Below are 13,469 nucleotides of genomic sequence, written 5' to 3' on the forward strand. Positions count from 1 at the left end.
GGTAGGACAGGCAATCTAATTTTTGGATTAAACCTAATGGCGCTTGAGTGACTACAGCACCCGTGACAGCAAAGTGTGGTTGTTAATGTATTGTATTGTCTTGGTGTATTCAAATTATCTCCACCGTAAATGACCTTGTCTGTAACAGAATGACAGCAGTGTTTTTTTTCCTACAGAAAAGAAATACTCTTGGCATGGAAGTAAACTTTCAGTTTGCTTAAGTCAGCCAGTCATTATGGCCTTGATTTTGACCCCTATTTTCATTCAAAAGAGGCAACATTCCCTCTAACCATCTAGTCCATGCCATCACATGTCCCACGAAACCCAAACTCCAGGGATCCATAGCCTCTGCGTGGGGGCTCCCACCTACAGATGTCAAAATTGTGTCATCTGCTGCCTCACAATGAACACAAAAGAATTCACTACTAACAACATGACCTACAAATTGAAGACTTTCACTAACTGCCGATCATCTAACGTGATTTATGTCATACCTTGTCCTTGTGGCCTGGTCTACAGTGGCCAAACCACACAACTGATTAAACAGCGTATAATCCAGCATAAAAGCTGCATCCACTGCTCGGTCATGACCGCCCGTTGGTGTCCCATTATGTAGAGAAGCAACACAGTGAACTAGATATAACATAGCAGGTCATAGATCAACCCACTCCACCGACCAGGGGGGGCAACCTTCAACTTCTACTTAATAGAAGTGAATGCAAATGGATCAACTGATGCAACTCTGTCAATGAAGGGTTAAACATCATTGATGAATGGCACAATACCATACTATAACACACTTACATGTACCATCTGTCTACTGCAAACACACAACTACAACACACTTAAATGTACCCCATGTGCCCATTTTGTTGTGATGTTGACTACCATAAGAATTAACACCGTATGTGCTCTGAAAATGATGACTTTGCCGCTCCTGGGCCTATAGATATGGCCCTGTGGGTGTGTTTTGCCCACCTGCACACCTGTATATAATTGTTTAGTTTTATTGCTTGGTTTTGCTCCAGATTTATTAGCTAAGCCATTTCGATCACATGAAGTAGCAACCTAACTGTCTTGCACTTCATTGCTCTGTTATAATGTTCACGTCCATGTTCTTTTCTCTTCGACCCTCTATGGGCACTGTCTATATCCTTCATCCCCCTCTGTTTTCGCCTCTCTTGCCCTGTCGCAATGCCCATTCTGTTCTGGTCCTGCCACTCGCCAGCTGCACACTTAGCCTGGTCACTCACAGGGGGTGCATCCGCCCCCAGGTCCCGCCCCTTTCCCATCCGTCATGATGTCGACACACTGTTCTCAGCGTGCGCTGTCTTCCTTAAACACCCCGGCGCCACCCCAGAATCAGTGATTGAACCGTGCCGATCACTTCGCGACGGCCTCCTGAGGATCGGGAACTGACCCAGGATTCACTCACAAGGACGCCTGCCTTCACACAGACCCCTGTGACACCCCGCCACCTCTGGTATGTCCTGCCCCTTGAACTGTTTTTTTTCTGGCTCGTTGGCTTGCTCCAGGGCGACCCACCGACTCCCAATTACCCTGACTCTGGCATTTCTTTTACAGTTTTGGCCACTTGGCTACCGCTAATGAGCCACTCCCTCCGATGGCCTCCTGTGGATCGGTGTCCAGACCCAGGTTGCCACAACAAGCCTCTATTTACTGCCAGGCCACACCCGTCATTGGTAAGTCTGTCCTGCCTTCCATATTTTCACGTCTGCCTATGCCGCCCTAGGGCCACCCACCGACACGGTTCTCCTATTACTCGTCCATCCTTTCTTTTCAGCCTTGACTATCTCCCACCCCTCCTGATGACTCCTGTGGATCAGCTTCCGACCCAGGCTGCCACGACAGGACACTGCCTCCCACCCCCGTTCCTTGTCTTGCATTCGATGCTGTTAAAATCTAGTTTGCGACATCAACATTATCAGCGCCATCTTGTCCCTTTTTAGGCTCATTTGTGCGCGTAAGTGGCAGCCATTTTGAATGCCATGGCCTCTCTGCCCACTGCTGATAACCAGCGCGTCTCTCTCTCTCTCCTAACCTCGCAAGCATCCCCAGCACGCTGACAGCCCCCGCTCTCACATGCTTGGGCCAGAAACCTCCCTTCAGCGCAACCCTGCCTCGGAACCCCATCCTGTTCCCAGCTCAACACCTCCCTCCATTCCTTTCATGATCCTGTATCCTTTGATAAACCCCCCTTTTTCCTCTGTGCCCGATTGTCCTGCTCGCTCCCAGGCCACCACCTGGCCCTGCGGATGCTGCTTATTGCCCCCATACAGTAGGAAGCTTCCCCCATCAAAGGATCCACACCTGATCACAGCCCCCACCCCATGAGATCCGATCAACCACATGCATTCCGGGAATCGGCAGAATGCCCAGCTGCGTGACAATCATCACCTGTTGTGACCGGGGTGGGGACTTCTACTGTAAATGTGTGTGGGAACGGGCTTGAAGCGGGGATTCCGAGGATGTCTTTCCGTACATCAAAGTGTTGACAAAGATGTGTTTCATGCAATAAAGCCATAAACCTGTGTATAAGAGGCCAGGCCTCAGAGATGCGGTTAGAGCACCTCGAGAAGATACCCTGTTGTCTGATTTGACGTGTTCTGCTCCGTCGGAATAAAACTTCTGTTTCCTGCCTTCCAGTCTCCAGCGCCTGCCTCTTTGTTTGATAGATTCGAGTGGTATGAGAGGCGGTTAGCGCCGGGCAATACTTAAAAAGGTTCTTGGTCGACATCGGCCCTACCCTTTTTTCTACAATTGGCGTCCCAAACGTGGGGCCCATCAGTGACACGTGGATCCAGTGGGAGAGGTCCTGACGACAGAGTGAACGACTGCAACGATCGGGAGAGCTCCTGTCCGATAGACCCTCGACAGCCGATCATCCGAACTTCACCGGTTCCGAACAGACCTCTCTCAAGTGATCTACGGTCCTGACTGGGAACCATCAGGAGTGCCGCGACAGTCACGGAGAATAGAGGACGATCGGGCGCTGGATGCGGAAGACAAGAAACTGTCCATGCGGTCCGGGTAAGGTCGTGTAACACGACAAATTGCGAAATGATTGTTTGATTGTTTGGAAAATACTAGCATTACTCTTCGATTGTTGGTTCTTTTTGGAGATATTCTGGAGATATTCTCTGTCTGCAAACGAGGAAGAATAGAAAGATTCTCTCTTCCTTTGCAGATAGTGAAGGGTAGGTAACGCGGACTTTTGTCCCCCGTTGTAACCTGTCGTGCCTATTTCTCTCCCCCACTGATTGGTTGATTGCCTGAACATTGATTGTTCGAGGTTTGTTCTTTTGAGATTCTCTCTGTCTACAAACGAGGAAGAATAGAAATATTCTCTCTTCCTTTGCAGATAGTGAGGAGTAGGTAACGCGGACTTTTGTCCCCCGTTGTAACCCGTCGTGCCTATTCTTTCTCCCCAAAGATTGTTTGATTGTCCGAACATTGACTGTTCGAAGTTGGTTCTTTGAGATATTCTCTGTTTGCAAATAACGTAGAATAGAAATATTCAGTCTAGTCTTTGCAAGTAGTGAAAGGATAGGTAGTGCGGACCTTTGTCCCCCGTTGTAATCTGTCATGCCTATCTTCTCCCCACTGATTGGTAGTTGGTTCAGCCCGGACCGCTTATTAGAGATGAACCATCCAGCTCCACTGGATGGCACCCCTAATATGGACATGTTCATGAAGCATGGACTAATCGCTGTAGCCTATAGCAAGCTATGGCATAAATATACTAGAAAGGATCAGGAAAGTCAGTGGCCACTGATAGGATCCTTCGATGAAGATAAAATAAGCGCGCTGGAAACAGCCCTTCGTAACAATAGGACAACACCCACTATGCTTGATAGTCTCGGCATGTGACGCAAAGAAACGGAACAACGCAAAAAGAGTAACGAAATTAGATTAGAGAAAGAGCTGCGAAAGGCAGCTCATCTAGCTGCCAGAAAGTTGGAGGAAGAAATAAAGGAGAGAGAGGAAGCCAAACGGAAACATCGAGTCAGTGTCCTGTTAGAACACCCTCTACGCTCTACCCTGAGTTACCCTCGAAACAGCGAGCCAAAGGATGATCTTTTATTAGGCCCTCCAATCATCTACATGCCCCCTCCATATGCCCCTTCCCAACCTTTAGCACAGCACCCGCCACCCCCAAGCACAGGCGAGAGTAGTACCAGGGCCTCGATCCCCATGGCCTCCGCGCCGGCCGAACCCCTTGTACTCGATACAGCGCAAGCAACAATGTTAGATGACCATGAGGCCCGAAAGACAGATTCCACAAGAATGAACAGGTTGAGCAAAGATGAGCTAGCAGGGATCGACAAGGTAGTAAAGACACTAGTAGAACGGAAGGAGAGTGAGGAGTACATTATGGATATGTTCAACTCATATGCTGGGAGCCACAGACAGCACTTTGTCGTACGATCATGTTACCATGCCCTAAATGCTTCTGAGGACCGATACCGAGACAAAGGTCCCGAGAGCCTAACGACTCTATATAGAAAGGTCGATATCGGGGATGAGGGCGAGTGTGACGTGATGGACCTCTTTGCGCGTACACTTGAGGTTTTCCGCCACCTCACTGAACAAGGGTTGGAAGCTAAACCTACGACTCCTGTAGCGACCGAACCACGAATAGAACACGCTAGCACCATGATGCCTATAAGAGAGGCTGCTCCCTACTGGGTTCCCCCACGAGGTCAGGGAACACACGATGATGTTAACCATCAAGATGCAAGAGGGAGGGTACTGTATAACTGGGTCTACCAGCCATGGGATCGGCAAGATATTCTGACGTTCTGAAAATCTCTGCCCGATTTACGGAAAAACCCCACTGCCTTCTATACTGAACTAGGTACAGCCTTAGGTTTGACGATTATGACCCTAGCTGACATCGACTTGTTTTTCGGGTTATGTCTGCCAGCTGATGTGTGGAAGCAAATCCAGAAAGTCGACCACCTTGAGCTGTTCGAACATACCTGGTCACAACTCGATGGCATAAATAGACAACGAGAGCCTGGACAGAAACCTTTGAAATCCATTTTAGAACTCCCAGACAAAATTGTGCAGAAACTGAAAACCCTGATCCCGGAAAAGAAGGTAGACTGGTCGATAGTAACGGCCTGTCGCCAGAAACCCAAAGAAGACGTATCAGAATACTTCTCCCGGTTTGAAACGGTGTTCTCCGATTACAGCGGCCAGGACATGACCACTGCAACCGGACACCATCTGTTTGTCCAGAATTATGTCAAAGGTCTGTCGCAGGAGGTCTCTCAGAAACTGCAGGCTAGCGAGAGTAGTTGGGCAGCCTCCAAACCCGCGGCTATCCTCCAGATGGCCCAGTATTATGAGCATCAGAAAAACGAAAATGATAGGGCGACTGAGAAAAAGAAAAAGGACTTGAAGGAGAGGGTGATGATCGCGCAGTTGCAAGGGGTGACTATAGGACGAGAGCAGTACAAGGGAAATTACCAGACGAATGCTCCTAGGAACCCACCCCCTAAAGACCGTACTCCCGCACCCTATGTTGGAAGTAAAGATATTGGTGAGGACCAGTGTGCATTTTGCAAGGGATTCGGTCATTGGAAGTCCAAGTGTCTGGTCCTGTTGGAGATGAATAAGAATAGGGACCCCAGAGACGTAGCAGGTGGACCAAGAAATAGAGGACAGGGACGAGGGTCCACAAATGACAGAAATAATGACAGATCAGGCAGACCGAACACATTTGACCGTCCCCGACAGAATCAGTACCAACAGTCTGACTGCGACGACACCCACGACTTCGCATAGGACTGCCTAGGGCAAGGGAGGGATCCAGTCGAGCTCTATGTTGACCAGCAAGGTTCTTATGTCACCGCTAAGGTCCTAGGTATGAAGTCTCCATTTCTGGTAGACACTGGCGCGACATGTAGTGCATTATCTAAACGACTGATTCCAAGGGCACCCTTGTCTGGCTCACTTGTAACATCGATAGGTTTCGATGGAACGCCCTCCACTAACCCCTTGTCCACACCGATCTCCTTTGACCTAGAAAATAACATCACTGACACAACGTTCTTGCTTTCCTCCAATACCCCTGACGCCATTATGGGACTTGACTTGCTGAAACATTTCCGAGCTACGATTAGGTGTTCGCAAGATGGAGTTTGGGTCTTTCTGTACGATAACCCGGCTCTACTCAGACTTTGTCCTTCCCGACGCATGTTTTCCGTCTCTGACGCTGACTTGTCCCTACTAGACTCTCTGCCTCCATATCTGTGGGCCAAAACTGGCTCGGACGTAGGACGCATGATGATCGACCCAGTGCACATAACTTTTCGACAGGACGCAATACTCCCAAAACTTCCACAATATCGGATATCGCCTGAGGGCGAGAAGGCATTGGTAAAGATTATTCAGTCCCTGATAAATGCAGGAGTGGTAGAGGAAGTAGTTAGCAATGTTTGCAACAGCCCCATCCTACCCATCATAAAGAAGCAAAGAGAGGGAGATGAGAAAGCGTACCGCTTCATCATCGACCTATGAGAGGTCAACAAAGTAGTTGTACCTCAGTACCCCGTAGTCTCAGACATCACCACTATTTTGACTCTGATTCCTTCCACTGCTACCACCTACTTATCTGTTCTTCAGATTTACAAAAAAGGCATCCTTGATGCCAAAACTGAGTTTTACTCTAACGGGATACTGGCAGCGGAGTCCCAGTCAAAAGAAATCTTTGCCACTGTGCATGAACTGGCCTCATCTGACAGAGCTACGGCTATGATCCCTCCCTCTCAATCTCTCCGCAACTCGCTCAATGAGTTTTTCATTGAGAAGGTCGCAAAGGTCGCAAAAATTAAAACTAACATCCCTCTCCCTTCACCCACATTCATCAATCCCTCCCCCCCTTCCACTGTCTCCAAACTAACCAATATTCCCCTTTTGACCAAGGACACACTCTTCCCACTGCTCCAACGGGTGAAGTCGGGCTCCCCCTTGGATTTTGGCCCTGCTCACATCTTAGAGAAATCTTTCTAGCTTGTCCTACCCCGCCCCTCACACTCCTCAATGATTCACTTAGTAATGGTGTTGTTCCTAATTTCCATAAATGCAGTTGTCATCCCAATCCTAAAAAAGGCCGGCGCCGATCCCTCATCCCCTTCTAACTATCGTCCCATTTCTCTCCTGCCTTATTTGGGAAAGGTTTTAGAAACCCATGTCACCAGCACCCTGAGCACCCAAGTGGAGACAAATCACTGCCTCTCCCCTTGTCAGGCGGGCTTTCGGCCCCTCCACTCTACGGAGAAGGTGGTGATCTCAGTGATGGATGGGCTACGTGAAGGCATCGACACCAACCTCTCGCAAGCCCTCATCCTTTTAGATCTGTCCGTCGCTTTTGACACGGTGGACCACTCCATCCTCCTCACCCGTGTCAGGGCGGCGGGCATAGAGGGCCTAGCCTTCTCATGGCTCGAGTCCTTCCTGAGCGAGAGGGCTCAGGCGGTCCACCTTGCCGGCTTCACTGCTGCCTCCCGTAAGGTGGAGTGTGGTGTTCCCCAGGGCTCTTCACTTTCCCCTCTTTTGTTTAATTTATACATCTATCCCCTCATTTTTATGTTGCAGCAGCTCGAGGTCACGGTGTTCAATTACGCCGATGACCTCCAGCTAATTTTCAACCTCTCCCATTCCCCCTCATCCGCCCAGAATGTTCAAACAGTTATGCTGTTCATTCAGGACTGGATGAACTGCAACCACCTCAAACTCAACCCGGACAAGACTGAGTTGGTCTTGACCGGAGGTGGTTGCAGTCCCTGGTCTCCCTCCTATTGGCCCCCATCACTTGGTGTTCCCCCACTCCCGGTCCCCAAAGTCAAAACCCTTGGGATTCTTCTCAACTCACAACTTTCTGTTCACTCCCAAGTTAGCTCAGTGGTGTCCTCCTGTTTCTTTTCCCTTAGGACTATCAGGAAGATCTCTCGTTTCTTTTCCCTCCCGGCACTAAAAGTCATCGTGATGGCAATGGTGCTCTCGCGCCTTGATTATGGTAACATAATCTACAATGGCGCGCCGGCCTACGCCATCCACCGCCTGCAACTAGTGCAGAATCAGGCTGCTCGCCTGATCTATGGCCTGCCCAAATTTCACCGCGCTACCCCTTTACTACAGGCATTACACTGGTTGCCTGTAAGAGACTTCAAACTTGCTGCCTCACCTATCAGGCCAGGATGGGTACAGCTCCTGAGTTTATATGCTCAGCCATCAAGCCCTACCTGCCGGGTAGAGAACTCCGTTCCTCCCATATGGCACTCCTGGTCACCCCCCGTTTCAAAAAGAAGAAAGCTGGTGGAGCAAAATTTGCGGTCCTTGCCCCAGCTTTCTGGTACTCTCTCCCTGTGCGACTTCGCACTTTACCCTCCTACATAGAGTCCCGAAAAAACCTCAAAACTTTTCTTTTTTCCCTAGCTTTTGCTGCCTAGCCTCTCTTCTGTTGCTACTGCGGGTCGTAACCTGGAAAGCGCCATGAAACCGCTAGGTAAAAGTGCGCTCAATAAATGTTTTTAAATCCAAATTCAATTCAAATTCTTCACTGTCATTGATCTCAAGAACGCCTTCTTCTCTATCCCCATCCACCCAGACAGCCGATACCTCTTCGGCTTCACCCTAAAAGCTTGCTCATATAGATTCTGTCGAGCACCCCAAGGCTACGCAGAAAGTCCCAGCATCTACAGTCAGGCCCTCAAGAGACACCTGGGCGCAGTCCAATTACCCGATGGAGTGGTGTTGATACAATACGTTGATGATATCCTTTTGGCGGCCGACACCACTCCACTTGCAGTCACAGCCACCATCCAACTCCTGCACTTCCTTGCAGAAAATGGCCACAAGGTCTCCAAAAAGAAGTTGCAATTCTGCCAACCCCGGGTCACTTACCTAGGCCACCTCTTGTCAAAAGACGGAAGGAAACTTACTCCCGACCGAATCAAGACCATTCTAGAGACCCCTGTCCCTAAGACCCAGAAACAAGTCCGCTCCCTGCTAGGCCTCACTTCCTTCTGCCGACAGTGGTTGCCAAATTTCAGCCTCATTGTGAAACCACTGCTTTCTCTGCTGACTAAATATGTCCCCTTCCCACTCCCTTGGACCCCTGAATGCCAATCCTCCTTCATCGAACTAAGGGATGCCCTCTGCTCGGTCCCTGTCCTAGGAACCCCCGATTACACAAAGCCCTTCTCCCTCTACACTCACGAAAGGGAGGGATGTGCTTTGTCTGTCTTGACCCAGTCCATTGGCCCAAAGCAACGCCCATGCGCTTACTTCTCTGCCACTCTTGACCCTGTAGCGAGAGCTTTGCCTGCCTGCCTTCGAGCTGTAGCTGCCGCTGCTATCTCTATCCGACAAAGTGAGGGGATCATGCTGTCGAACTCCCTCTTGGTATTAGTGCCCCATGCGGTTGACACCCTCCTGAACCAGACCAAGACGCAACACCTGATGAGTGCACGACTGACTGGGTATGAGCTGACTCTGCTTGCACCCCACATCACCCTGAAAAGAAGCAACACACTGAACCCGGCGACTTTGTTACCCCTACCAGAGAACGATCCCAATGTGTCACCTGTACATGACAGTGTGACCCTCACGGACGAACAGACTAGGAGTAGGGTTGACCTCAGAGACACAGCCTTCCCAGACCCTGACGGAGAGCTGTGGGTGGACGGTTCTTTTATCAAACTCCCCGATGGCACCATCTCAGCTGCTTATGCAGTTACCACAGCCCGAAATGTAGTAGAGACAGCCCGCATCACACAACGATCTGCACAGGCAGCAGAACTGATTGCCCTCACACGAGCATGCATCCTGGCAGCGGGGACCACCGCAAACATTTACACCGACAGCCAGTACGCCTTCGGGTGGTTCATCATTTTGGGCTCCTATGGAAGGAGAGGGGATTCCTGACCTCACATGGCACCCCCATCTTACACGGAGATCTAGTCTCCGCCCTAACTGAAGCAGTCCTTCTTCCCAAACAACTTGCAGTAATAAAATGCCAAGCACACAAAAAGGTGACAGACATCATTGGACAGGGGAATGCATTGGCCGACATCACTGCCCGAACCACAGCTGAGAATAGGACGACGACATGCATGTACGTGACCAGGTCACAAGCAGAGAAATGGACGGACGCTAGGGAAACTATTAGGGACATCCAAATGGCCAGCTCACAACATGAATTGACTGAATGGGCACGGGTGGGACTGAAAGACGATGAAGGCTGCTGGCAGACAAAAGACACGAACAAATGGTTGCTACCCGATTCATACCTGATCCCCATACTGACCATGCCACACTCCCCTGCACACATAGGATCTGCCCCTATGACCGAGCTTGTCTCCAAAGTTTGGCACAATGACAAGATTGCAGACTCTGCCAAAACGTCTGGTCCAACAATGTCTGATATGCCTACAACACAACCCTGGGAAAGGAACTGTAGTACCCCGGGGAGGGTTTGGGGTTCCCAATCATCCGTTTGAAGTCCTGCAGATGGACTACATCCAGCTAGAAAGATGCCAAGGTCTGAAGTATGTACTTGTTGTCGTGTGCGCATTTAGCAAATGGGTGGAAGCCGATCCAACCCGTGACAACACTGCCATTGCCACTGCAAAAGTACTACTGAAAGAATTCTTCCCTCTTTATGGCCTTTGTCGAATTTTGTGGAGCGACAATGGCCCCCACTTCGTAGCCAAAGTTATCCAACTCATCTTGAAGGGGTTGGGTGTAAAACAGAAGTTCCACGCAGTTTTCCACCCCCAATCTGCTGGACTAGTTGAACGACATAACGCCACATTGAAGCTCAAACTAGCTAAGATAGTGGCTACCACAGGACTGAAATGGCCAGACGCTCTCCCACTGGCATTGCTATCAATGCGTTCCACCCCCACCAAACACCACATGACACCATACGAGGTCGTTTTTGGCCGGCCCATGAGTGTCTGGTCTGCACCGAAACCGACTTCCGTTCATGACGTCCCGGACGTCCTAATGTCTGATTACTTGTACAAGTTGACTAAGACACTGTCTGTTATCCACCAACAGGTGCTGCATGCCATTCCTGATGCTTCCAGGAGTCCCGGACACGACATCCGACCCGGGGATTACGTGCTGATTCAAAACTTCCAGCGTGCAAAGAATCTGGAACCCCGGTGGACGGGCCCCTGGCAAGTCTTGATCACCACCCGAACAGCTCTTCGAGTGGAGGGGACGCGCAATTGGGTGCATGCACACCACTGTAAGAAGATATCCTCGACTCTGACGACGACCGAAGACGTGGCCACCCAAGAAGAGCTCCTGAACAAAGACCGACCATCCTTGAACTGTTATCCTGATACAGAGACACTCGAATTGGCAAAATGTCCCGTTCCCACTGTGCCATCCAGAGAAGGGTATAACCTGCGACGAAAGGAGGGAGCTTCGGCTAAGCAGACCGCTGACTAAGTCATAATTCTCAGAGCGGTGGCCTAACACTACTAAGGCTGTCAGGAGAGAAGCCAGACGAAGTTTGTGGTTCTGCCTGCTACCGAGCCCCCTTGAAGATGATGGAAGCGCCCAACAAGAAGATGATGGAAGCCCCCGGCACGAAGATGATGGAAGCAACCGGACATCCGAAGATTCGCTAAGAAACCCAAAGACTGACAAAATCCACAGTTCAAAGACTATTGCACTTTTTATCGCCCTTCTCTTTTGCCTCCTCCTCATGACCACCCTCTGGATTGTGGAAGAGAGCGCACCAGCTCATGAGACATTCCTGACCACTGCACAGCCTACCACAATGAAAGAACATTATCTGATTTCTCTTTCACCCCAACTCCGAGAAAGGCGTAAGGAGTTTTGGAACAATTCCTTCGTGCAGCTGCTGCACCAGCACAATCTTGCCACCAATGCCACCAACTGCTGGATCTGTGGGTTGTTACCCCACGCCACTGGACATTCTATAACCTTCATCCCTTCACCCTTCTCAGTTCACGGCTCCTGCCTTGCCTGGCTGATCCTCTTGCAAGAAAGCTATAGGGATAATGCCACCTCCAGCAGAACTATGACACGTTTCTTTCATGAGGTCTGGCAGAACAAAACGAAGAAAACTACTGCACACTTTTGCCCCCTGACATCCAACGACTCTATCCACATGGACATCCCCGTCAAAGAACGGATCGAAATGCAGGTGTTCAACAACCCGACCAGACCCACCTTCTCCTACCTCCGGAAACGAACAGCTGCCACTCTGACTGTGGCCCTATCCGTCATCAACGTCACAGGCCTTAGGTGTACCGAAGGGCTTGGGACACAGCTGGTAGGCCACAGCGCTTGCCGCATCACCAGAACTTTGGACTCAACTGATCCACCCTCTTTTGTCACTTCTCCGAATATGTACTTTGTTTGTGGTACAAAGGCTTACACCTGGCTCCTCAAAGGCTGGGGGGGCACCTGTTACATTGCCTTCATCCTTCCTCTGACCCATGTAGCTCCGGCGAATCATCACAGACAAAAACGAGCAAAGGACATTGAACAAGCCGACTCCACCGGAGCACAGTTCCTCGATGCAATGAAGGAACTTGTTCCACTTTGGGGTCCGATGGCGAACAGCCGTGCCATCTGACATTTGACCCAGGCAGTTGAAACAACAATGAACATTACAGCTGGCATCCTTGCGAACAATACAGCCGAGCTTCAAGCGGTCCGCCTGGTGGCTCTCCAGAACCGCCTTGTTCTAGATGTGGTTCTAGCGGATCGTGGAGGAGCATGCCGTATCATTGGGTCCAGCTGCTGCACCTATATACCGGACAATTCACCCTCAGTGTACAAAGCCATTGAACACCTCCACAGACTTTCCTCAGAAGTTCACCAGGAACAAGAAGATGGGTCGCTTGGTGGTTGGTTCTGGAGTACTGTGAAGAACTGGGGATGGAGGTTATTTACGATCATACTGATAACCGTTATTGTAATATGTGGGTTCTGCCTAGGAATTCAATGCCTGCCGCCTCTGTGTTCACTATGTGCAAATTGTATCTGCCCTAAGACTCTGGACTTCGAAAAAGAACGCATGAGAGCATTGTACGATGTCGAGGTTAGGAACTTGATGAAGATAGACCTTGATTAAACAAGCTGGCTAGATATGTTGAAAAGGGAGGACTCTTAAAATCTAGTTTGCGACATCAACATTATGGGCGCCATCTTGTCCTTTTTAGGCTCATTCGTGCGCGTAAGTGGCAGCCATTTTGAATGCCATGGCCTCTCTGCCCACTGCCGATAGCCAGCGTGTCTCTCTCTCTCTCTCCTAACCTCGCAAGCATCCCCCGCACGCTGACAGCCCCTGCTCTCACATGCTTGGGCCATAAACTCCCTTCAGCGCAACCCTGCCTCAGAACCCCATCCTGTTCCCAGCTCAACACCTCCCTCCATTCCTTTCATGATCC

This window comes from Lissotriton vulgaris, chromosome 5, assembly GCF_964263255.1.
Source record: "Lissotriton vulgaris chromosome 5, aLisVul1.2, whole genome shotgun sequence".
NCBI lineage: Eukaryota > Metazoa > Chordata > Amphibia > Caudata > Salamandridae > Lissotriton > Lissotriton vulgaris.